Below are 27,690 nucleotides of genomic sequence, written 5' to 3' on the forward strand. Positions count from 1 at the left end.
AGTAGCTAGGATGACAGGCATGAACCCCAGCGCCCAGCAGTTTCCCAATATTACACTACTAAATTATTTTAGGCCCATCAAGCCAGAAAAGCAAAACTGGATATAAAGCGCCATAAATGCTGCTTCCTACAAAAGTTCATTTTAAAATAAACTTTTCTACTTAAATATCTTAGTCATTTACTCACATCTATTTTGAAACTGCACTCAATTGCACTCCTTCCAATTTTGCTAGATTTGGTTCTAATTTTAGCTACGAATTGTCATCCTCCAGTGAACCTTTTTGCAACTTTTAATTCAGCTTATCTAAATAGATGAGTCTCAACTATCTAGTTAATAAATTTCTTAAGTGTTTCCTAAAGAGATGGAAGACAGAAGCCTAATCAAAGTAGAAATGAAATCGGACTAAGATATTTGGGAATCTCAATAATTTGCCCTGAGACTTTGGGTTAATAATCTTTCTGGGACTCTGTTCTTCATTTTAAAGAAGAGTTTGAGTAGATGATCTATAATGTTTACTTCAAGCCTAAGGGTGTTCAAAGCTGTGGTTTTACTTGTGTTCTATGGTACTATACATTTACAATTATGTGACACTGCTAACTTACTTGAAGTATTTTACCTATTTTTTTTTTTTGGTCGGTCATGGGGCTTGAACTCTGGGCTTGGCGCTGTCCCTCAGCTCTTCAGCTCAAGGCGAGCACTCTACCACTTGAGCCACAGCACCACTTTCGGTTTTCTAGTGGTTTTTATTGGAGAGAAGAGTCTCACGGCCTTTCCTGCCCAGGCTGGCTTTGAACCGTGATCCTCAGATCTCAGCCTCCTGAGTAGCAAGGATTACAGGCTGGGCCACCAGCTCCCGGCTAGAAATTTTTTTAAGATATATCCTTCTTAGTAGAACTGACCAGGAGACTTGCTATCAAGTGACTTCCAAGTGAGTGAGACATGGAAGAATACAAACACATGTATTTTTACTTAATGAAGCACAAAAATGACAGTCTCTTTGTCTCTTGGATTTACTAGTGCACCTGAGAAACGATGGGGCTACATGGCATGAATTCCCTAGAGCTCTGTGCTCATACCACCAATAAACAACAAGACTCTGGAGGTAGACTTGCCTAGCTTTTAATTTTGGATCTACAGTTTGAGCACCTTTTGTGGTCTTGTAATCTTAAAGAATTTCTAAACGTTATTTCTTTAAAAAGGATAATAGTATCTTCTTAATACAAATTAGATAACTGCAAATGAGCACTTAGCACAGAGCCTAGCACAGAACAAATCTGTATTTTACTACTATTACTTGAAATGTTGGCTTTCTAGTCAGGAGATTGGAATCTGCAATTCAGTTAGTTACCAAAAAGGTTATACCTATATATGTAAGAGACTTCACCATTCAAAATCGGGGACTGGTGTTCTAGAACTTTCAAATGTACCAGAACTGCTTGAAATACTTGCTTCAAGTATAGAGTCCTGGGCTCAATTTAAATACCCCAGAAGTTTTTAAGGCAGAATGCTGAATACTAAAGCCTGAGAAACTTTTCTATAAGAGTTTCAAATAGACAGAACGCTGTCCCCTCAGGTAAAGTTTCCAACCTTTTTTTTTTTTCTTTTTTAATTTTAGAAATCACTGAAGCCACCACAGTGTTGTCCCTGTTGGCACAGACTCTACTGAAAGGATCTAAGATATTCCTCTACAGGAAAGTTGACAAGTTTGCCTGCCAGTTTCACAGATGCTAGCAGAAAACAGGAGGCTTCTGAATGAGACATGGGCCTTTATTAATTTCCTCACATCAAGCAGTGATTATCCAGTTTCACTTTGCTGCCTCCTTGCTCCAAAGTAAAAGGGCTATTAAAAGTAATAATAATACTAAGAGAGAGGGCTAGACATGGTAGTACATGCCTGTAATCAGGAAACAAAGGTAGGAGGATCAAGTTCAAGGTCTGCCCAGGCAAGCTGGTGGGAGATTCTATCTTGAAAACAAACTAAAAGTTAAAGGGCTGGAGGCCATGGCTCAAGTGATGGAGCACTCACTTGGCAAGTACCAGGCCTTGAGTTTGACTCCCCATACTGCAAAGAGAAAGAGAAAGGGGTGGGGGGGGGGGGCAGGGATTAAAGAGCCTGCGAAAGAAAAGAGTCCATACTTTCATAAATAATTTTTAACTCTGTTCCTTAGTAGAAAGAATTTTATTTGCTCAAAAATAAGATAGTGGGCAGACATTATTCCAGCAACTTTCTCTAAACTAGTCAGAAAACCAAAGAAATGGGTGGGGGCTAAAGGGGAGACAGAGAGGGAGACACACATACACAGAGCCAAAATCTCTATCCAATACAATCTTTAATTTGATGGCTATTGCAGGAAGATTACTTGAGGCCAATTCAAAGCCAGCCTGGGAAATACAGTCCTCTTGTCACAGGAAAGATCCAATAGATCCAGGCTAGAATGTGATAAATAAACTGAGTAGAAATCAAAAAGTACTTTAGTATCATCTTAAACAAGTGACTTCATCTCTCTGGCTATGGTTTCCTGATCTGTCATAGCAGTACATAAATAAAGATGTTTAAGCATCCTTTCAGAGAAAACACAGGATGCTCCACAAATGGACTACTAAGTTCTATATTTCCGCCCATCCTCCAGTGGCTCCTCCTCAACCTCACTGACTGTAATTTTCCCTGAACCATAAACACACATGCTTCCTATGAAACACATTCATTCCATGGCTTCCTTTGTGTTATCTATTTCCAAATCTGTGCCTTTATCCTAAGCTCGAAAACCAACTCTTTTTACTGATCACTTCTTGGGAGGGTATGTCTAAATCTGAACTTGTTCATCAATCCTTCAAAATATGTTCTTGCTGGCGCCAGTGGCTCACAGCTGTAATCCTAGCTATTCAGGAGGCTGAGATCTGAGGACTGTAGTTCAAAGTCAGCATGGGCAAGAAAGTCCATGAGACTCTTATCTCCAATTAAGCACCAAAAAAGCCAGAAGTGGAGCTGTGGCTCAAGTGATAGAGCACTGGCCTTGAGCAACAAAGCTCTGGTACAGCATTCAGGCACTGAGTTCAAGCCCTGGGACCAGCATCCAAAAAAAAAAAAAAATCCACATCAAAAAATAAAAACCCATATTCCTATCTCAGGTTCCATCTGTGGCATGCACAACAATGCTATTCCCACCAGATATCCATACTCCAAACCTCTAACTCCATGAATATTCAATGTTCAATGAAAAAGGGAATTAAAATGGCAAAACAGAAATAGATTGCCAATCAGCTGACCTGGAGACAGGGAAGTAGTCCAGGGTTATCCCCAGGATCTAATGTACTACAAAGGTCTTTATTAGTGAAAAACAAAAGCCGGAGCATCAATATCACAGTGATGCCTTACGAAAAACGCCACTGGATAAAGAAAAGAGGGCCTATGAGTCAAAGAATGAGCTGGAAAAGGTAACAAAATGAGTCTCTCCAGAGCCTCCAGAAACATCGCCCTGCTGATATCTTGATTTCTGTGGCATGCACAACAATGCTATTCCCACCAGATATCCATACTCCAAACCTCTAACTCCATGAATATTCAATGTTCAATGAAAAAGGGAATTAAAATGGCAAAACAGAAATAGATTGCCAATCAGCTGACCTGGAGACAGGGAAGTAGTCCAGGGTTATCCCCAGGATCTAATGTACTACAAAGGTCTTTATTAGTGAAAAACAAAAGCCGGAGCATCAATATCACAGTGATGCCTTACGAAAAACGCCACTGGATAAAGAAAAGAGGGCCTATGAGTCAAAGAATGAGCTGGAAAAGGTAACAAAAGGAGTCTCTCCAGAGCCTCCAGAAACATCGCCCTGCTGATATCTTGATTTTAGCACAATGAGACCCACTTCAGATGTTTGAAATCTGTGCTATTTTAAGCCACTCAATTTGTGGAATCGTTTCAGTGGCAATGGCAGAAGTAATATGCCATCTTAAAAAATTTCTAATGTCTGGCACACATTAGTCTCCAAACGTACCACTGTCACTTCAGTCTCCTCAAGTACATGCTACCTCCTCAGGAAGCAGCTTATGTCCTTTGCCCATGATTTGAGGCTGGTCGTATGAGTGCTTTGAATAGCCAGCTACAGTAGGACTGAGACTCTAGGCCTGAGACAAGGTTCTACAGGACTGGCAGTTTCTGCCTACAACTTAGAATCCAGTGACCATGCTGGAAGAAAGCAAGATACAAGGAGAGGCCATATTGATGAAGAGTCCTGCGACTTTGGTCAACACTAGATGATTACCCAGTCTACAGTCAGCCCTAACATCTGGACATGAAAGTGAGCCACCTTCAAAGTCCCGGCTCCGAATGGCTGCCATCTTAACATCACATGCAGTAGAACCTCCCAGATCAGTTCAGTCAAACCAATGAATCATAAAGCTTGTTTATACAATATTAAATTTCAGGGAAGTTTGTTACTTAGCAATATAGGAATATGACACCATAGATTCAAACCCCACTCCCAATACAATTTCCTTACTGTTGCCTAGCAATTAGCTCATAAGCTCTCTTCTCTTGGTAGGAGGACTGGTAGGCATGCACAGTGAGGAGGAATTGTTGGAACCATCATGAAGTAGCTATTTACCCCAGCCCACAATAATAAGCACTACTGCAATAAATGTGTAAGTATCTGTCTGATCTCTTCATGTCTTTTCCAGATACGAAGTGAAAATGTGAAGGGAAAGAGAACTCAGTCACTGCTCAAATCTAACAAATAGCTAACCATGGTGTTCAACTGCAACCAATCCAAACCATTAAAACAAACATTGAACAATTCATGAAAATCCCTGTTCCCATGGCAGTTCCTGGCTCTGCTCATGCTGTAACTGCATTAAGATGTGAGGAGCAGACTACACAAGGATTTTATTTGTTGATTAAATAAATTGATAAATTTGGTGATATGGTTAAGAGTGGTAAGGGGGAAAAGCAAAAACAATGTCATTGGAGTAAAGATACAAATCTTGTCAACATACAAATAAAAATAAATCACTCACCAGTTAAGGAAAAACTGCAAAAAGAAAGGAAAGTACTTTACAGTTGAGCACCTAAAATGTCTGTTAGTCTTGTGCATGCTTCCTTGACAACCACCTAGATCTAAAAGGTTTCTAAGTAATACAATGACTTGGTGCAGGATTCTTGTTCAGTTCTTTAGAGGAAGAACAATGTGCATTTTGTTTCTCAATTATTAACTACCTAATGAAAGGCACACAGTGCACCTTGGAAATTGGAAAATTATAAGTAAGTTACTGATAGCATCACTACCCATTTCAATATTATTAAGTTACAGCCAAGATCCCCTAACCTTCAGAAAGAACAAAGATAAGATTCAGGCAATTTTGATGCTGTTTTGGCAACAGTACTAGGGACTGAACTCAGGGTGTTGCACTTGCTAGGCACACATTCTACCACTTGAGCCATGCTTCCAGCTCTTTTTTGGGTTCGTTATTTTCCAGACAAGGACTCACGTTATGCCCAGGCTGGCCTGACTGCAGTCTTTCTATTGTACTTCCCTCTGTCACTGAGATGACATGAGCACACCACTGCACCCAGTCAATGGTTAAGATGGAGTCTCATGAACTCCCTGCCCCCCGCCACCCCCTCCCCCCTTAGATTAGCCTTGTGTCACAACCCCACAGCTACCCAACAGCATCCCCGTTTCCCAAGTAGCTAAATTTATAGGCATTTTTGTTGTTGTTGTTTCTGTCTTTAGTGCTTTTTAGACAGGTTCTTGCTATGTAGCCCAGGCAGGCCTTGAACCTGCGATCCTCCTCCTCAAGCCTCCTTAGTGCACTATCACCAATGGCTTCAGGGTAAATCTTTTCACCATAACAAACTCCAGAACTAAGAAAGAACTCAGACAGGTTCCATTCCAAGAGAACAGAATGCTAGCAAAAGTTGCAACTTCTATGTAATACATTATATAATTGTTAACTAGTTTAATCATATTTTAATCTATCTCAAAGGAATGCTGAGCTTTTCTGCTTTAAAGGAAATCCTATACTAATTTTTCTGAAACTAGCACATTATTTCTGCTTCTTATCACTTTTTGCCTACTAAGAGGATAATGCCCATCCATATACATGGCCATAGCTGGCCCTCATTATCATGTACTGTCTTGACTTCAATACACAATCTCAGTGCCATTCCTGGCTCTCACAATAACACATATACTACAGTGTAAGTCTGGCTTGCCACTAATTCCTTTACAACAAAGCAAGAATTTACAAGCTGATCAGCCAACATTAAAGGTAAATTTTGAAATAAAAGATTTCTATTGAAAAAAAAAAAAAAGGTAAATTTTGTACAACAAAGTATAAGTGTTTCAAACCAAGAGCAATCATGAAATGGAGACATGTCTATAATTTACATGCAAGAAAAAAAGAGGCTCAAAGCAGTGAAGTAATTATTTCAAACTTACACAGCTGGTGAATAGCAGAACTTGCATTTTAACTCATGCTGTCTGTATTTTCAAAACAAAAATTCTCAGCCAAAGGCTCCAAAACTTCATCTTTCTCAACTGCAAAGGACCCATACATAACAACAAAAAAAAACTGAACAATAAAATGTGAAAAATACGTGCCAAGCATAACAAAAACCATTTTTATACATCATTTATTTCTCACAACAACCTTAAGTAACACAAAAATGTGTGTGGGCACACAGTTAATACTCATGAGAGTAACTACATTGCTAGTTCACAATATTCAATTACAAAATATAATTTACGATGTATATAAAAACTGTTTTATATACACTATTCAATTCTCACATCAACCCTAAGTAAGGGCAAAAGTAAAGGAGATGTGTGGGGTCATAGAGTATACATACTAAACTGAGTATATAAGCTGCTGCTAGCAATATTCTCCCACTTTATAAGTGAGAAAAACCAAATCTTTAAATCACAAAATTAATACCTGACAGAGCTGAGTTTGATCCCATGTCTGGATTCCAGAACTGGTCTGAAAGCCCAAGGTTATCTACCAAGCCAACTAAAAGATTATGATGCCTCTTGTCCAAAAAGTAAAGAGGAAAAGAGTCTGAGACTCTGGCTTTCCTGCATCTTAGATGATCATCACCTTGTGAAGGCAATAATGCTAAAAGTACAGTCAATCTCGATATGAATAACTTGCAGGTCCCAGAATCTGCCAGGTACAAGTAAACAATGCTTCATGGGTCAGACACACTAGTGTTTGTGCAATGAACAAAACTTTAGAAGACTGAGATAATGTCTCCACCCAGGGAGAAGGCAAAAGAACACAGATAACATCTTCCTTCCGGGCAAAGAACAGGTGGGCTTACAGGTTATTACAAAAATCCTTAGCTATGTCATGAACTGTGGCTCTTTAGTAACCTCAAGGCCCTTCCACAATCATCCTATAGGACTTGGAACATGGGGGCAGCAGGACAATCACTATTTGATGTGAGAAAACAAATAAAGGCCTTTGTCTCTAATTCAGAAGCCTCCTGTCTTGTGCCAGAACCCACAAAACTGGCAGGTGAACCTGTCAACTTTCATATAGAGGAACATTGCAGACTGCTCTCAGATCTTCACAAGCTTTTCACACCTCATCATCTTTGCTTCCCACAGAAATACTCTCCCCTACACTACAGGGAACACCTACTCATCTTTAATGTCATCAACCACTACAGGAAATTTCTCCGGCTGGTCAATGTTTCTGCAAAGAAGTTAGTCAGCTGTCAAGCACTTCAATAGCTTTATTTCACATGCTTTTTTGTTGTGTCAGTTATCATTTGATTTTCTCTCAGCTCAAAATTCACCATGTACTACATATAATATATGGAACTATGTTTATCAATATGTTAAGCATTCTCAACAGAGGGTGGGGTGCTAGGATAGTGCAGGGGAAAGAGAGACCTCCAGCAAATGTTACAGACCTAGTAATGTAAAACTGTGTGCTGTTGCCCTAGGATCAGATATGTTAAATCTTGCCAGTTCTACTCAAAATGGGCTCCATGACTTGATCTATCAAAGGCAGTTCTGAAGGTAAGCTAAATAAATGATGTGAAAATCCTGAAGCATCTACACACGTGCACACACACACACACACACACACACACACACACACACACACACACACACCCCAGTTTGGCTAGCTGCCAGAATGTAAGATCAATAAACAAAACTCAATTGTGTTTTATACATTTGATATGCACAATGCAAAGATCACTTAAAATAACACCATGTACAACAACATCAAAAAAGAATAAAATGTTCAGAAATAAATTTAACAAAAAGTATTTAATTTATGCTCTAACAAGACAAAACACTGTTGAAACAAGTTAGAGAACATCTAAACAAATGGAGAGGGGAAATCATATGGTCATGGATAGGAAAGATTTACTATTAAAATGGCAATACTCTCCAAATTGACCTCTAATTCATGCAATCAACTCAGAATTCCAGCTAACTTCTTTGTAGAAACTGATTGTTGAGTCTAAGATATATAGCAAATTTCAATAAATACCTAATACTCAAAACAATCTTAAAGAAGAATAAAGTTGGAAAGTGTACATTTCCTAATTTTAAAACTTATTGAGTTTAGTTGTTTTTGGTTTTTGGTTTTGTTTTGTCAGTCATGGGTATTGAACTCTGGGCCTGGGTGCTGTCCCTCAGCTCTTCAGCTCAAGGCTAGTGCTCTACCACTTCCGCCACAGCACCTCTTCCAGTTTTCTGGTGGTTAATTGGAGATAAGAGTCTCACAGACTTCTCTGCCGGGCTGGCTTTGAACTGCCATCCTCAGATTTCAGCCTCCTGAGTAGCTAGGATTACAGATGTGAGCCACTAGTGCCCAGCGCTAAGTTCAGTTTTTAACTGTTAACAAAGTAATAGCAAAACACAGTTTAAGGATAAATATTCAAAATTCTATCAGTGGAACAGAATTGTCAATTTATGTGTTGGCCATTGATTTCAGTAAGGGACTGAGGCCAATGCATGGGAGAGGGAATGACATTGGGACAACTGGATAGTCACAAAACAATGAAATTGGCCAGTGATGGGTCATGTCTGTAATCCTAGTTACTCAGTTGGCTGAGCTCTGAGGATAATGGTTTGAAGCTAGCCTGTGGCTCAAGTGCTAGCTAAGCAAAAAAGCTGAGGGGCAGTGCCTAGGCCCTGAGTTCAAGCCCTGGATCAGGATCAGCACACGCGCACGTACACACACACACACACACACACACACACACACACACACACACACACACGTACACACACACACACACACACACACACACACACAGAGATGACACTGGACCTTAAACTGAAAACATATAAAAACTCAAAATGAATGTAGTCATGAAAACTATAAAACTCTTAAAAAAAAAACAGAAGTCTATATGACCTATGACTTATCAATGGAGTTTTAGACATGACACAAACACATGAACAATAAAAGAACTTTCTCAAAATTAAAAATATTATGCTTCAGAGCCAGACATAGTAGTGCATGATATAATCCCAATTACTCAAGACAGGAGGATCATAGCTCAGATCACCCGACAAAAAGTACAAGACACTATCTGAAAAACAAATTAATAGCAAAAAGGACTTGGGGGTATATCTCAAGTAGTAATAATACTTGCCTAACAAACACAAGGCCTGAGGGACATACAAAATATATCATGTCCATACAATGATTATTCTGTTATAAAGAGAAATGAAATGATGAATGATAGATGTTACAAAATGGATGAACCTTGAAAACATTATACTAAGAGAAAGATATCAGTCACCCAGGACAACATATTACAGCCCAGAGCTGGTAGCTCACACCTATAATCCTAGCTACTCAGGAGGCTGAGGTCTGAGGATCATGGTTCAAAGCCAGCCCTGGCAGAAAAGTCCATGAAACTCTTTTTTTTTTTTTTTGTCGGTCGTGGGACTTGAACTCTGGGCCTGGGCGCTGTCCCTCAGCTCTTCAGCTCAAGGCGAGCGCTCTACCACTTGAGCTACAGCGCCACTTCCGGTTTTCTGGTGGTTTATTGGAGATAGGAGTCTCACGGTCTCTCCTGCCCGGGCTGGCTTTGAACCGCGATCCTCAGATCTCAGCCTCCTGAGTAGCTAGGACTACAGGCGTGAGCCACCAGCGCCCGGCTCCATGAAACTCTTATCTCCAATAAACCACTAGAAAACCAGAAGTGACACTGTGGCTCAAGTGGTAGAGCGCTCACCTTGAGCCGGAGCGCTCACCTTGAGCCCAAGAGCTCAAAGACAGCACCCAGGCACAGAGTTGAAGCTCCACGACCAACAAAAAACAAAAACAAAAACACAAACAAGAGGCTGGGAAGGTGGCTCCGCCTTAGAGTGCTTGCCTTGCATGTATGAGGCCCTAGGTTCGATACCTCAGTACCACATAAGCAGAAAAAGGCGGAAGTGGTGCTGTGGCTCAAGTGGTAGAGCACTAGCCTTGAGCTGAAGAGCTGAGGGACAGTGCCCAGGCCCAGAGTTCAGGCCCACGACCAACAAAAACAAAAACAAAAAAACACAAAAACATAAGCTGAAAGTAAAGGTATAGCTAAAGCGGTATAGCACCAGCCATGAGTGGAAAAAGCTAAACAAGAATGTAAGGCCTTGAGTTCAAGCTCTAGTATATGGCACACATTCACACTCCGCCCCCTCCCCCTCCCCACAAACCACATATAATTCCATTTCTAAGCAATGTCCTGAAGTGGCACATTTACAGCTATAAGTTAGCTAAAAATGATTAGCTCTTAGGACTGGAAGGAAGAGAGGATGTGAAGACTGAGATAGCTAAAGGGGGTAGGAATTCTTGGGGATTTCAGGGGTTTGTTCAGGCTTTGATCTTTGTTTTTGTTTTGTAATTTTCTTCTGACATATTGTCTAACTGTAGCCTGTCTAGGGTAGCCTTGAACTTCTGATCTACCTCAGACTCCTGAAACCTGGGATTTATCACCATGCCCAGCCAGGATTTCTGGTTTTGAGTGGAAGATTGTGATGATGGTTGTGTATATCCATGAATACTCAAAAAAACACTAAACAGTATACTTTAAGGGTGAATACTAGAGTATGTGAAGTATGTCTTAATGAAGTTATTTTTAAATTTACCAAACAAAAGAATAAAAAAGCTAATGGAATTCAGGGAGTGATTAACTCTCTGAAGGAGGAATTAGAAAGAAAAGTAGGTTACAATGAGTAAAATCCCATTAATAACAATTAAAGTGGTTAAATTTCACTACAGAAAAATGGCATCCCACAATGAAAGCTGCTTTACTTAATGTCTCAAACTTCATGGCTACACATGCAAAGGTAATGAGATATGCTGACATATACAAGCTATGCACAAAAGTGTGCATGTGTGTGCACATATGCACCTGCACACATTCAACAACACAGCACCACATTCATTATTCCAGATAATCCTAGTCATTGTGATTTTTTTTTAAATCAAGCCTCACTATGTAGCCCTGTCTAGCTCAAAACGTGCCACGTAGCCTTGACGGGTCTGGAACTCACTACATAGCCCAGGCTGGCCTCTAACTCTCAAAGGAAGTTAAGGCAAGTCATTTAAACCTTGTGGCCACAGGTTTCTAGCCTGTCAACTGTCTACTTCATTTTCATAAGATTGTTACAGAAAAAAAGATCTATACTAAGATCTGTAAATCTGTGCAAACATTCTTATCTTCACCTTTTTTAACATAATGTTTATCAGATAAGATAAAGAATAGTTGACTGGTACTGGCGGCTCTCATTTCTAGTCCTAGCTCCTCAGGAGGCTATATCTGAGGATCCAGATTCGAAGCCAGCCCAGCCAGTAAAGGCTCTGAGACTCTTATTTTGAATTAAATATCAAAAAGTTGGAACTGAAGCTATGGCTCAAGTGGTGTGCTAGCCTTGTTCAAAAGAAGTTCAGGGATAGGGTCCAGGCCCTGAGTTCAAGCCCCAGGACTGGCACACACACACAAAAAGTAAATATTGTGTAACTACAGAAAGTGCAAAGGGCTTTTACAAAAGAGCAACTTAAGTATATGACTTTCGGTAAGACACATCTCATGAGATGAAACTTACAACAGTATTTTTTAGTAATCCATGACATGAAAGCTCGTCAAGCCTCACATCAAGCCCTTATGAAATTTTACTTAATTACTAACACACACATACACAAATTATTACTACCTTTTCCCTATCCTCTTTTTAGGCATCACTTTATATTTTGGTTTGGCAAAATTTCAGCTTTATAGATAGACGTGAAAGACTATCATCAATGATTTTTCCTCCCACCACGACCCCTCTGCTTCCTTTCCATTTGCAGTACTAGGGTTTGAACTCAGGGCAAACACTCTTAACCACTTGAGTCATATCCTCAGTGCCTTTAGTTTTAGGGTTTTTTTTTTTTGTTTTTGTTGTTTTCAGCTACGGTCTCATTTTTTGCCAAGGGCAGGCCTTAGACCCTTGCTTCCTAGGTATCTGGGATTAGAATGATATACTACCATGTCTGGCTAACATCTTTTTTTGAGGGGGAGGACCTGTCTCAAACTAAAATCCTCCCATCTTTACCTCTTATGTAGCTGGGATTACAGCTGCACCTCTATGCTCAACCCCCATACAATGACTTTTATCTAGACCATAGACCAGTTAACTATAGTGCACTAGTGGTCAAATCACATCATTTGTTTATATACTGTTTAAGGATTTATTTTACAGAGTAAAAACACAAAAGGTACCACAAAAACTGTACAGAAGAAAAAGTCAAATCTTAGCTGGAAAACAGAACCATATTATCTGGATCTTTTTAAGCCCTTATGTATAATGGTGTGAATGCAGACTTATAGCCAAGGCAGAGCAGTGAATGAATATACAGAAAGCAGAGAAACCAAAGAAGAGAACAGCTGGGCTGAGGAATATAAGAATGTCTGTATAAAAAGGATAACAAGGAAGCTTAGCCTTGAAGATGACAATGTGGCCTACAAACACTATCTGCGAAAGCACATTCCAGGGACAGGAAGTCATGTGAACAAAGGCAACAGGTTTTTTTTGCACACAGTGGTCCTTAGACTCCTTCTCAAAGATTGTTACGTAGTATTAAAAAAGATGGAACTGGGGGCTGGGAAGGTGGCTCAGTTGGTAGGGTGCTTGCCTTGCACACATGAGGCCCTGGGTTCGATTCCTCAGCACCACATAAGCAAAAAGAAAAAACAGCCGGAAGTGGTGCTGTGGCTCAAGTGGTAGAGCGCTAGCCTTGAGCTGAAGAGCTGAGGGACAGCGCCCAGGCCCAGAGTTCAGGCCCCACGACCGGACCCAAAAAACAAAAAAAAAAGATGGAACCAGTGACATCATGAACATTCCTGTACACTATGTTCAGCAAAAATAGCTACCATTTTTGGAGAGTAAATGCCAGATACTTTGGCCATAGGCAAAGAAATGATCAAACAACAGCTCTACAGAGATAATTCATGGTAATTAATTAAGATATATAGACTCCTAGCCCAAGTTTTAAAAAACCTCAGTGAGGAAACTGTAGAATATCCAATGGATTCTCCAAAGTACTTCAGTGAGTAACTCTTATCTGCAGGTGTTATGTTGGCAAAACTCTACTACCTACAGTGAGAAGAGATTGCAGCAGTCAGAATGAGAAGAGGATTTGTATTATAGCTTACAGTAATAGAAAATGGGGGGAAAAAATCACACTCATAAAAGTTGGTGGGCTGAGTGTGTGTGTGTGTGTGTGTGTGTGTGTGTGTGTGTTTGTGTGTGAAAAAATCACACTCATAAAAGTTGGTGGGCTGAGTGTGTGTGTGTGTGTGTGTGTGTCTGTGTGTGTGTTAGTACTGGGCTTGAACTCAAAGCCTGGCACTGTCCCTTAGCTTTTTCTATTCAAGGCTGGAGCTCTACCACTTGAGCCACATCTCCAGTTCTGGCTAACTTTTTTGGGGGGAAGATGATAAATTGAAGATAAGAGTCCCATGAATTTTCCTTCCTCCAGGAGGCTTCAAATAGCTACCCTCAGATCTCAGCCTCCTAAATACAGCTAGGAAGATAGGTGTAAGCTACCAATGCCCAGATGAATAAATACTTTAAAAATATGTATTTCTGATCAGAAAGAAAAGCTCCTCTGAGATACAGTATTCAGCCCTTGATCAAACTCAAGGCTAAGTTTTCTTGCTTGTGAAATAACAGTAATAGTAATATTTATCTAAACTGCAACATTATTTTAAGAGTTAAATGAGTAAATACACATGACAATGAGAACATACCATATACACAAAGGCATTGTGAACAGGCAGCCTATTAATAGGTTTAGTGGTTATAACTATTTATAGGGTGCCTACTAAGTACAGTCTACAAAAGAAGTATGCATAACAGATATAGAATTAAGTTAAGCTATACAGTAGAAAAGTCATTCACTAATTCTTCATTAGGACAGGGAGAACAACGTCTCTGGTGGAACATATCATTCATTACCATGGAGTTCCCCTTACCTTTGCATGACACATTTTTCTCATCTGCTAATTAAATTATTACCCTTTTGAGGGCATAGACTAATAAATAATCAGTGATGAATCAATGTAGTACGCTAACAACTACCTCGTAATAATGAAAGCCAAACAAATTCATAGAAATAAATGCTGAATCACTGTTGTACAGTAAAAAGGGTTCAAGCACTACCCAAAAAGAAGAAAGCAAAATCTTTGTCTTTAAGCAACAGCCACCACTGCTGCCATCACCAGTTAACAGACAGTAAGTCGATTTTATTAATATTCTCCCTCCACCATCCCCTAATTTCTCACTGTGTTTAACTTCTTCAGCCAACATTTCTTTCTGCTCACTTTATTCCTCGTTCTAGATGGAACACTACAGTTAGTTATAATGAATCCAAAACCAAAGGTGTTGACAGAAGATGGCTTCCAATTTTTCTTTCACTAAGTTTAAGAAACAATGAAATAGTGATGAAAATCACTATTACTTTTAGGTCAACCACCACTATGACAGATAAGCATTCCAATGAAGGGAAGAGTAGACCCAGGGGAAAATGAAACTGCCTTTCAAACAGTCAAATTCCACGAGGCCTTCAAAAGAAATTCATGCAAGGAATATGCCTCTTGCAACTTAGTCATATGCAAAAATGAAGCAAGAAGCACATCTTTTGGAGCTAGCCCCAAAAGCCTCTAGTTCTTCAAACTAGGTTCCTAACTCCCACCCACAGACAGAAAGCCAGTGCCTGAGGCAGCACCCAGGGACAAGCAAATTAACATTTCCAAGGTCAATTGCTGACAGGCTTAATTGTTTACAGCATCTAGCTGGTGATGTTAGAGGCCTAACCTCCCCTGCTGGCCCAATACCATAGGAAACTAGCCACACCAACTACAAACTTTGAAAGTACTGTAGCCGTGGACTCAAATTAACATATAACATTTCACACAGAACCTAATATCAATAGGATCCTTAGACTTTTTGTTTTGTTTTGTTTTGTTTTTTCATTTTAGACTGGCTAAACAATTTGAGGAAAAACCTCAAATACCAATCAAGCCAGAGGTAAAGGAGTGACAAGTACAAAGGAAATCAAAACCTAAAATCTCATTGAACTGATTAGTTTGATCTGAATATGCACCCCAAAGCTGCTAATACATGCAAAACTAGTTGATCTTTATACGGTATCCATTTGCCACAGGTGGCTGAGAAGCACAGGAAATGAAGCTAGTCCTTATTCAGATACACCACCATAAAGATTGTGGTTCTAGCTAGCATTCACCATCCCAAAAATGTCAAAATAACTCCCTAATAACTTTTATATTGATGACATGTTGAATTAGAGAAACTGGATTAATTACATATTACTAAAATTAATTTACCCTTATCTTTTGCAATGATGACTCTTGAAAATTTCAACTTATACACTATTTTTATTGTACAACACTGCTACATATAAATATTCTACACTTTTATATAACAATAAATATATAATTTCATTTCCAAATGACAGAAAGAAAAGGGAGAAAAAACAGATCTGTGTGATATAATGGTTTCTAGAATAATCAAACTGGTGCCAACTATGTTGTTAATCTAATAAAGATTTCTTTCTGCTTACAACGAGCCAGAAGATGTCATTAAAAAAGGAATCCAATGTTTCAAAAATGATTCTAAAGTCTATTCTACTTCTGCCATGAATTATCATTATCTGTTTGGCCTTAAGCCACTCTTAATTCTTGCCAAGGAACAGGCGATGCCACCAATGGAATGGCTTCGATTCATTTTATTTCCCCTAGTATGAGGCTAATTCATGCCCTATTAGGTCACTGAAACCTAACCCTAGCCACAGCTCCAAAGATAAAAAAGCAGAACTAATAGAAAGATTACTTTTAAGAGTCCAGAAAAACCCAGATGGTATCCAGGTACTATACATGCTCTATTTAAAAACCAGAAAGTGACTCATGTACTATTTTGAAAAGTGACATCCTAATGTGAATAGGCAAGCTTAGCAAACAGGAGAAGACAGCAAGCAATTATTTCCACACATGCCATCATGAGAAAAAACGATGCCAATTTTCAGGATGTTACAGTCAGAGGAATAAAGTCTGGAGGTGCTGGGATGGTGGAAATGTATGGAGTGAGACTCTAAGGTAACCGCAGGGTGGGGAGACCAACAGCAGCCAACACATCCTTCTCACTAGCTCTTACAAAGGACATTACTAAAAGTTCTCACTGAGAAAGCCAATAGAAGAAACACAGTTCACATTTTCTAATATTCTAAAACTGTCCCAAACACAGCCAGCCAACCAGAAGATGTATGAAACTACACAATATTTTTGTGAACAATGTGTTCAAGTCTTTTAAAAGTGTTTTTTTACATGTAATCAACAATAGTCACAATCCACTTGAGATGTACATTTCTTTTGTAACAGATCCTGTATTAACCACTGGTAAATGGAGTGGAATAACTTGTATCAATGAAAATGAGCAGCATTTATGGATGAATCGATCTCAAAATACTGCCATCTTAGTAGTCCTATAGTTTATCTGGCCTGATAGGATTCAAACATTTTTACTTTTATATATGTGGAATAATTCAGGCTAAAATCCAGTAACTTAACAACTATGTTTTACATAAATCTGAACTCTGCAATAAAGAAACCTAGGTTTGCAAGGCCAATGATCACTTTCCAAGAAGTGTTCTGATGCCATCTAGTGGCATCAGCAACTACATCACCTGAAACCCGTCAGAAACACAACTCCAGCCCTACAGAGCCCATGCCATTGGGAAGGTCCAGCAATCTGTTACTAATAAGACCACCCAGGGTTTCTGATGCACCTCCGCCTTTCTGTAAGGATTTAGCTAGGGCCGTTATAGAAAAATTAAATGCAGCCTTAAGAAATTAGGTTTATAAATTAACCAAAGAGCTTCTTCCCTAATTTGGGGCAGCAACTTGTTTTTTCTTATTCTGGATCCAAAGTTTCAAGGTCCATTTAGAATTGACATACAGTTTTAACATCTGATAAGCCTCACATGAGTCCCAAATGCTGAAAATTCAATGAGGACTGGGTACACTAATCAAAACTAATCACAAAAAGCTGTTCACATTTTAAAAGGCCAAGGAAACAAAGAAAATGAATTGACTCTATCATTAAAGTATTGGGATATGGTCTATTACTTATTCTTAAGGAAAGGTACCTCCCCAGGAACATATGAAGAGCCTAAGAGGACTAACATTGATTCATTTTTCAAACACAGCTGCTGTGTAAAATTGCTCTATGCAACTATGTGATAAAGTCCTCAAGATGAGACAACTGAGAAATCTCTCTAAACTGTTTCTCTCCATCAAGATCTTAGATGCTGGCTTCCTTGAATATCAAATTAAAACAATGACATTTCAATAAAGGAAGTCCCACAATGTATTTATATATTCACATATTCACACTATTTTAAATTCAGCCTAACATTATTCCATTTTTGGGGGTTCAAAGCTCATATTTATACAAAAAGATTCCCATGGCTAAAAGTTTAAAAGTCTGTATTATTCATAATTAAAGATTACTATGGATGAAATTTAAAAACTGTATCAAAAGCTACACCTAGGGCTGGGAAGGTGGCTCAGTGGTAGAGCGCTTGCCTTGCATGCTCAAGGCCCTGGGTTCAATTCCTCAGCACCACATAAGCAAAAAGAAAAAAGCCAGAAGTGGCGCTGTGGCTCAAGTGGTAGAGCACTAGCCTTGAGCTGAAGAGCTGAGGGACAGTGCCCAGGCCCAGAGTTCAGGCCCCACGACCGGACCAAAAAAAAAAAAGCTACACCTACTGTAGTGTAGTCGATGGCCATAATTAAACAACATTCTTTACTCTGAAGGTCAAAGAAAGTAAATGAATTTTGAGGAGCTAGCTTGTAACCCAAGCTCAAGTACAATGGGGAACACCCCAGACACTGTCAGACTAGCTGTGTTGACTCGTTTTTTTTTTCCCAGTCAATACAAAATTTGAGAATTAGAGACAGACCTGTTAATTCTAACACTGTAAGAACAACTGCCCTCAATTGAGGAGCTGACAACTATTCTATCCTTTTTCCTTTACAAACTTCACAGATGCATTAATGGAAATAAGCCACAGAAAGATAATGCAGGTAAAATATAATTGAGAATACATATAATTCAACAAAAATGTTGAATTTGACCATTTTTAACAATAATTTTTTGGAGTGTCCCTGTGCCTACATACCACTGTACAGCTTTGCCCATTCAAATGACCTTCTTTCTCTTTATTAGCTCTGGGACCTGAGTCAGAAAAACTAATTTCCTGAGTTTTAGTTTTCCGTATTTAACAGCTAGCAATAGTAACACAAACTTTGTATATTTGCTATAAGAACTAAAGAAAAATATACTAGACAATGCCAGGACATCACTAACACCTGTTACTGTAGTTTCTATGTTAAATGTTCCCCAAAAGGCTAAGTAAAGGTTTGCCCACCTACTGGCAACATTATTGGAAGGCGTGGAATCTTTGGGAGATGGGACTTTGTTGGAGGGTCTTAGGTTGTTGGCAGCTTGGCCTTGAAACCAATAGTAGGACCTGGTCCCTTCCTTGACTCTTTCACTTCCTGGCAATGAGGTGAATAGCTTCGCTGTTATAAGTTCTCTCCAGTCTGTGTTGACTCACCACATGCATAGACCAAGATCCAAACTCATCATACATTGGGAGCTCCAAAACTAGGAGCAAAACTCTCTCTTCTGTCTCCCCCTTTCTCCCACCCTCACCCCCCTCCTTTCCGTGGCCTTTCAGATGTTATTTATTAGGTCAAATAAGCAAGCATTTCTATGAGGTAACAAAATAATAATAAATGAGCAACAGAGTATGAGAAATCTTCACATCAAAAATTACAAACAGGACAATCCCAAATGTACAACACAAGGGACACATGAGGAGACTGAGATCCAGGGATTTTGCATCTGTTACAATCTGTTTGTTTTTAAAGGATTATCTTTTAGTAGTCATTTTTTAATTATCTTTAAGGTGTTGCCATTTAATAAAGCAGTTTATGAATGTATCTTGGTCAGCGTCACTCCTTTCAACAATCTCACCCATCCCTCCCCTACTCATCCCTACCTATTCCGTCCCACTCTTCTTCATTTTGTAGGCTATCCATTGGATTCTTAATTGCATTCTCCTCAACTTCTCTTCATTTGAAACCTCCCCTCCCTGCTTCCCTTGACCTCACCCCATCCATTTCCAGTACCACCTCCTGGTGTTTTATTTTGCTAAACTTTGACTTTGCCTTTCTATAGAAACTTGTTTCTTTATAAGCTAATTATCTCAGATATCTTCCAGGAATCTTATTTTCTTCTTCCTCTTTTATTTTCAATGCCAATACTAGGGCTTAAATTCTGGGCCTTATTTTTGCTTTTTCCACTCACAAACTTTGCACTTTGAGCCACACCTTCATTCAATTCCTCAGGTATTTTGTTATACTGCTGGAAGTTCTCTAACACAGATATTAAAGACTACTGATCCAAAAATTGTGGTATCTATACACAATGGAATATTATGCAGCCATTAGAAATGACAAAATAATGGCATTTGCAGGGAAATGGATGGAGCTAGAAGGAATCATGTTGAGCGAGGTAAGCCAAGAACGAAGAGACAAACGGTACATGGTCTCCCTCATAAGTGGATGCTAAATCCAAAAGGTTAGGTGATACGACAAAACTAACAGGACTTAAGAAACAAAGAACTCCTGCTCATCTGGTTGAACCACTACTAAATATCCCCATGCTGCTGATCACAAATATGGTATATAACATGTGAACACTGTTATATATTACAGACTGTGGTAGACAATTTGCTCCAGGGAAGTTAGAATGAACTTGTGACTTTGAAATTATGTAATCATTTAATCACAATCAAAAAAAAAAAAAAAAAAAAGAACCTTGGGGAAGGGAGGGAGGGAGGGGATGGTAGGGGGAAACAATGGAGGGGGTAACGATGTTCAAGAGGAAGTGTACTCATTACCTCACTCATGTAACTGTAACCCTCTGTATAGTAGCTTTACAATAAAAAAAAAAAAAAAAAGACTACTGATATACACCCTCAGTTTTTAGAAAGAGGGAAGAAAAAAAGGTCATGGGTGGGTTACCCAGTGTGCAACTTTAGTATGTGTCTCTATAGTTATTTAGACTCAATGAGTCTCCTATCCCCAACTGCAGAGGGGAGGTAAGATTTACCTTTCAGAGATTTTCACCACATGTAACTTTACCTAACAAGATGAGCTATCACAGGCTATGTCAGCAACTTCTCTTTATACTTTTATACTCCCTGCTTACTTCTAATTCTCTAGATAGAATTAGTGAATTTTCTCAATAATTTTGCTTTCATAATATTTTTCTTTTCTAACTGGCTCCAGGTATAAAAGTTGAGAAGATATGCGAATACTGATTTCTCCTTTTTTTGACATTTTTATTAGCATCAAATAGTGGTGCAAGGAGGTTTTACCATGTCCATTTATATATACAATATAATTTAACCAGTCATCCACTCTGTCATTCCCCCTCCTTCTTCTTCTCTCCATCTTCCCAGACCAGTCTCAGACAAATAGTAATTTCTTGTGTTTATTGTTACTTTTATCATCATTGCAGCCACAATGAAACCTGTTGAAATTGTTTTAGGAAAGGGGGAAGAGGGAAAGGAATATGACAGAAGAGGTGAAATTAATTGGAAATAAGTAAAATAAGAGGTGAAACTAATTGGAAAATAAGTAAAATTGAAAATAAGTAAGTAGGCGATGGTAGTTCATGCCTATAATCCTAACTATTTAGGAGGCTGAGATCTGAAGATCATGGTTCAAAGCTAGCCTGGGCAGGAACGTCCATGAGAATCTTTTCTCTAACTACCCATCAAAAAGCCAGAAGTGGAGCTGTGGCTCAAGTGCTACATTGTTAGGCTTTAAGGGTAAAATAATAATAATAATAATAAATCTCAGGGATAATGCAGTATCCAGGCCCTGAGTTCAAGCCCCAGGACCAGTATAAAAAAAAAAAAGTCAACCAAGTCAACTGCACTGGTATTTCAACCAATCATTAAATAATTCTCAAAGCATTTTAACATAAAACTACTCCTTTTTTCCAAAATAATCTGATGGGTGAAGGTGGATTGTGAGAGATTATAATTTTATTTTGTTTTCCTATTTAGTAATTTTAACACATAGAAATGTAAAAAGTGTTTTACATATTTTACATATAGAAGTATAAGATTTACAAAATATGAAAAAGCAAAACTGAATGTTACCTTTGAAACACCCAGATTTACAGTTATTCTCATAACTACTTATCATTCACAAGTGTGAAAGGTCAGTTGTTTGTAAGGATAGCAAATATCAAAGACCATGTAATTTTTCCTTTGATGGTTATTTTCAGCTCATCATCAACTCTGAAATGTCAAAAATATAAACTTTGTTTCTTGGACATGTAGGGGCTAAAGTGAGAAAAAAGAAACTGGAGCAAAGAGGGTGAATAATTTCCAAATACAGTGTAACTATGTGTGAAGATGGCATAAGGAACCTTAATGAAAGCTGTTGATCAATAGGGAATTGGGAGAGTAGGGTTAAAAAAGCAATACAAAGGGTTAATCTAAGCAAAACATAACATATACAACTCTGAAATATCATGAATACACAAGAAGGAGAAGGAAGAGAAAGAGGAGAAAAGGGAAGAGGGGGCTGAGGGGGCCGAGGGGGAAGAGGGGGACAAGGAAGAGGAATCATCATCATCCATTAAATGACAGGTGAGGAAAACAGGCTTTGATGGTGTAGGCATCGGAATGGAGAGGCTGGAAACAGGTAAATGAGTTTAGTTTAGTTAATAAAGTTTATTTGCATGTATGAAAATAGAACTAAACGCTGAAATTGTTTTAAGAAGGGAGAGGAGGATGGGGGAAAGTAATAGAAGGGATGACGTTCATCAGTGTACATTGTACACATATGTGTACACAGTGAACCACTCCCCTTGTACAATTAATGTTACTTTGGTGGGGCGGGGGCAGGGGGGAGGGGGAGGGAGAAAATTGGATCTAAAAAGGTGATGATTCTTAGCCAGAATAAAAATTTTGATACTGAAAGAACCAACTACAATATAACTATAACAGCAGTCTATCAGTTCCCTGTAGCATTTATCAGAAAGGATTCCAACTGACTGCATGGAAGCAGAAACCTGATAGCTGACGCTTGGTCTAAAAGGTTTATTTTTCTGCAATTACAATACACCTAAAGAAGAAAGTGCAGATATACTATATTGGCCCCAAAAGGACTCAACTACATCCCTACAACCATATTCAATTCCACCTGTACAAACTCTGGCTTCAGAACTTTATATAGTGTCCAAGGCAAGTTGTTAACAAGTATAAACCTACAAAGACACAGGCATACCTTCTTTATTAGGAATCTGCTTGAATTAGATGGGAAATACAGCTTTGACCAACAGCAAGATAAACCAGTAGCTACCAAACAAAGGAAGAGTGGCAATTACAAAAAAAAAGTTCCCATTAGCAGTTTCTTCTAAGTCATCACATGCAAATAAAAGACTGAAATTGGAGGAGAATATCCAGTCCCAAGTTCTCAGTACCATCAGGTCTCCCAATTGAGCGAGGGATTCAAACTTACATAGACTGTCTGCTCCTGACAGTCAACATTTGTGCTGAACTAGAGGCAGCTCATTCGTCAGCTTTGACTACTAGGGTAAAGCAGATTCTCAGGAGGCTACCTGACCTACACACGTGGAAAGAGCTGCTTGTGTTGTTATGAGTCTGGGGCTATGTGTGAAGAGTCCTGAGTTCCTGGGTCAATTTGCTGTTGAAACTGCAAAACAGGCATGATCCTAGCCAAACCCTTTCTTGCACTTTAGCCCTGCATCACAATGTTGGGATCATATAAGAAATCACATGTCAGAACACCATTGTACCTAGCACACTGAAATTGGGTAGCAAATTTATTATTTTTACTGTCATGGCCATCATAATCAATAACATACTTGCAGCTAGTCCAACAAACACCCCGCCTGATTAAAATAAAGTCTTTCTACCCTGGAGTTCCAAAGTCCTAGGAAGAAAAACAAAGAATCAACATAAATGTCTATCAATAGATGAATAGATTTTTAAAATGCAGAATATATACACTAATTACTATTCAGGCATAAAAATAAAATCTTGTCAATTACAACAACATGGACAGAACTGGAATACACAATGTTAAATGAAATTATTAGGCACAAAAAGACAACTATTACATGGTCTCACTCACATATGGAATTGGAAAGGTTATCCTATAAAAGTTGAGAGTACTATAGTGGTTACAAGATGCTGTAGAAACTGAGGATGAAAAGAAGAAATGTACTCATTACCTGACTCATGCAACTGTAACCCCTCTACATATCCCTTCTACAATAACAATATAGACAGATATCTATATCTATATCTATATATACACACACAGACACACACACACACACACACACAGATACAGAGACACACACACACACACACACACACACACACACACACACACATACTGAGAGATGGGACAAGGTTGGTCAATGAGCACAAAGTTATAGTTAGTGGAAGTAAGTTCTGGTGTCCTACAGCACAGTATGACTGACTGCAGATAACATATCACAAAAACACTAAAAGAAAGGATTTTAAGTGATTCACCAAAAAGAAATGACAAATGTCTAAAAAGATGGACTTACTTACCATGATTTGAACACTATTCATTGGACACATGTGCATCACAGTGAGAATTTACATGCCAATTTTTAAAAAGACACTGAGAAGCCAGGCACTGACGGCTGAGATCTGAGGATCTAGGTTCAAAGCCAGCCCGGGCAAGGAAGTCTGTGAGATTCTTATCGCCAATAAACCACCAGAAAACTGGAAGTGGTGCTGTGGCTCAAGTGGTAGAGCGCTGGCCTTGAGCTGTAGAGCTAAGGGACAGCACCCAAGCCCAGAGTTCAAGCCCCACAACTGACAAAAAAAAAAAAAAAAAAAAAAACACTGAGAAATACCAAATTAAATACTAATTTTGCCATACATTTTTGAGAGGTTTTATAGTTTTGTTTTGATATAATTGGGAACAAGAGAAATTCATTGAATTTATAACTGGCTCTGATTTGATTTCTTACTAATTGTTAGGTACACTTGGAAATTCTTATGAAGAGGAAGTTATTTTACACCAAGTTATTTGGAAACAATGAGAATTTTCTTGAAAATGTAAATACTTTCTCAACTGACTAATTATGTTTTAGGATATTTATTATTATAAATAATCACTTGTTATATAAAAATCTGCTTTCCAAGAAGCCCTTTGCTAAGTTACCCCTGTTGGCGGGGCTTTCTTACTACAGAGAATTTCTCCTGGTTCTTCTTCAGCATTCAAGTTCACTTTCATAGGACAGTGATTCCTAGATTCTTCCAGGGGCCCACAGGTTATTTGCATTATATTTATTTAAATTATTTTCATATTAAAATTATTTTCATAATTTTAAAATGCCATTTGTTTTGCTTTTACTATATTGAATATTTGACTGATGGCACAAAAGCAATTGTGGAAAAACTGCTGGTGCCTTAGCATAAATCACAGCAACGGTAAGTCACCGTATCCTTTGCCATGCACTCAAATCAAACAGTTTAAGAGTCTTTGATGAACCACCACAATTTATTATTAAATTTACTAAACCTTAATCATTACAGGTATTTTACCATTGTGAAATGAAAGGGTAAGTATGAATAAATCACTGCTGCTGCGTATCAAAGAATGTCAGTTCTCAGCAAAGCGACTGTGTAACTTCTGGAGCTGCAGGCTGAACTACCAGCTTGTTCATGGAGTATACTCTGAATGTGAAGGATGACTAAGAGGCTTTCTGAGACTTGGCCATCTGTTTAAAATGAACAAAGTCTAAATTTAAAGAACCATTATTATTTGTTGCTATTAAGAAAAATGTGAGCCAGACATTGGTGGCTCATGCTTTAATCCTTACTACTCAGGAGGCTGAGATCTGAAGATCAAGGTTCAAAGCCTGCCCCAGCAGGGAAGTCCATGAGACTCTTATCTCCAATAAACCACTCAGAAAACCAGAAGTAACACTGTGGCTCAACTGGTAGAGTGCTCGCCTTGAGCTGAAGAGCTGAGGGATCGTTCTCAGGCCCAGAGTTCAAGCCCCACAACTGACAAAAAGAAAAGAGGTGAATTTTGAAGTTGTGCTCAAACTTTTATATTTGAGAATTTACATGATTTTTCTGATGAAATCAGTGATAATAATTATTTATAGCTTTGTAAGGCCTTCTTTTTTACTTTCCTATTAATCTAACATTTTAATTTGCAATTGTTTTCCATTATGACAACAATGGCTCCCATCTGTAATCTTAGCTATTTAAGAGGCAGAGACTGTGGCTCCAAAGCAAAGAATGGCAAACTGTGAACCAAATCAGCCTCCTATTCTGTCTGGCCTGTTTCTGGACTGAAGCCATTCCCATTCATTTCTGTACTGTCTACAGAGGCTTCTGCACTACAATGGCAGAGATACTAGTCTTATAAAACCACAGAGCCAACACATATTTGAAAACATTTGCTAGGTAGACCTTCACAGAAAAACTTGGCCAATCTCTGCTTAAGAGATTAGGTCTTCCATGACCGACAAAAAAAAAAAAAAAAAAAAAAGAAATTAGATCTTTAAAAAATAATGATTACATTTCTTTTAAAATTATATGAAGTATATATTTCATACCAAAATATACTTATTATATATATATACCATATAAAAAGCTCTACAGCTAAAACACATAGAAGTCTTCAACATGAATATTGACAACATATAATTTTATTTTGGCTTTTATCCATATTGAAAACATATAATTTTATTTTGGCTTTTATCCAGCCTGCCCACCAAAAATATACTCCATCACCACCAAAAATATACTCCAAATCAGGATAGGCAAAATTAAACCATTCAGAAGACACTCACTAAAAAGACTTATGGGTGACTTTTGCAGCTAGCTGTGAAGGACTAACTGGTAAGGATATAAATCTTTGACCTTCAGTGACTAGAAAGCTGACAAAGTATGTGATACCAAAGCATTTGGAAGCAGGACAAGAGGCAGACCAGTGCTGCCTTTAATTACAGCAGGGAGAGAACTGGGAGAGTCCTGAAGATGCCCACGCCCTAGTTCCGGGGAAGGAATTCATGCCCAATGAGTGAGTCTGGAAGGGTGAGGAGATTCAGACTGGCATTTGAGGAGACTCAAACCGTAGGAAGCAGCAGGAGTTTGAAAGATAGGGCAGTGGGAAGAGCTATGCAGATTAAGAGCTCCAGGAATTTGTACAAGGATCCCCTAGTGTCTGCTGCTGACACTGAGAAACTTCTGCTGGAAGCCAAAAGGTGAATAATTCCTAGAATTCACACAGAATTTGGGGACATTTAAATCCCATCTGGACAGAGCAAAGCTATGTCACTGGATCCTCAAAGACACAGAAGGGTCTCCGAATGCTTTGTAACAAATAATTTAGCACTCCTAAGCCCACCCTAAAGCTTAAAAACATCCAGGAAAGGATCAATCCAACCCAGATTACTTCAGTATCCACCAAAACAAACTTCAACACTTCTTAAAGGAAGGCAACCAAATGTATACTTTCAACATCATAACATGGGGGTGGGCAGAAGTGTCACAACTAATGTCCTTGGGAAGAAGTGATGACATAATTATCAGATGAAGATAATAAAACAGCTTTTATAAACATGTTTTATATATTCCAGAATATAGAGGAAAACATGAATGTGTTAAAGAAAGAAGTGGAAAACAGGAACCAAAAATTCTATTTAATTTTGTTACATCAGTCTTCAACAACTAAAAAAACAAAGTATCAGAAACTCCTGCTGCTTCCTACGGTTTGAGTCTCCTCAAATGCCAGTCTGAATCTCCTCACCCTTCCAGACTCACTCATTGGGCATGAATTCCTTCCCCGGAACTAGGGCATGGGCATCTTCAGGACTCTCCCAGTTCTCTCCCTGCTGTAATTAAAGGCAGCACTGGTCTGCCTCTTGTCCTGCTTCCAAATGCTTTGGTATCACATACTTTGTCAGCTTTCTAGTCACTGAAGGTCAAAGATTTATATCCTTACCAGTTAGTCCTTCACAGCTAGCTGCAAAAGTCACCCATAAGTCTTTTTAGTGAGT

At 38.7% G+C, this 27,690-nt stretch overlaps 1 protein-coding gene across 4 annotated transcripts in view; it reads right to left on the reverse strand.

Moving 5' to 3' along the window:
* The window catches only part of Nsmce2 (NSE2 (MMS21) homolog, SMC5-SMC6 complex SUMO ligase), a 213,449-nt gene that overhangs the window by 178,389 nt on the left and 7,370 nt on the right, over window positions 1-27,690 (reverse strand). The gene's annotated exons all lie outside the window — the stretch shown is intronic.

Source organism: Dipodomys spectabilis, unplaced genomic scaffold, assembly GCF_019054845.1.
Source record: "Dipodomys spectabilis isolate Male_0828 unplaced genomic scaffold, ASM1905484v1 ptg000783l, whole genome shotgun sequence".
Lineage (NCBI taxonomy): Eukaryota > Metazoa > Chordata > Mammalia > Rodentia > Heteromyidae > Dipodomys > Dipodomys spectabilis.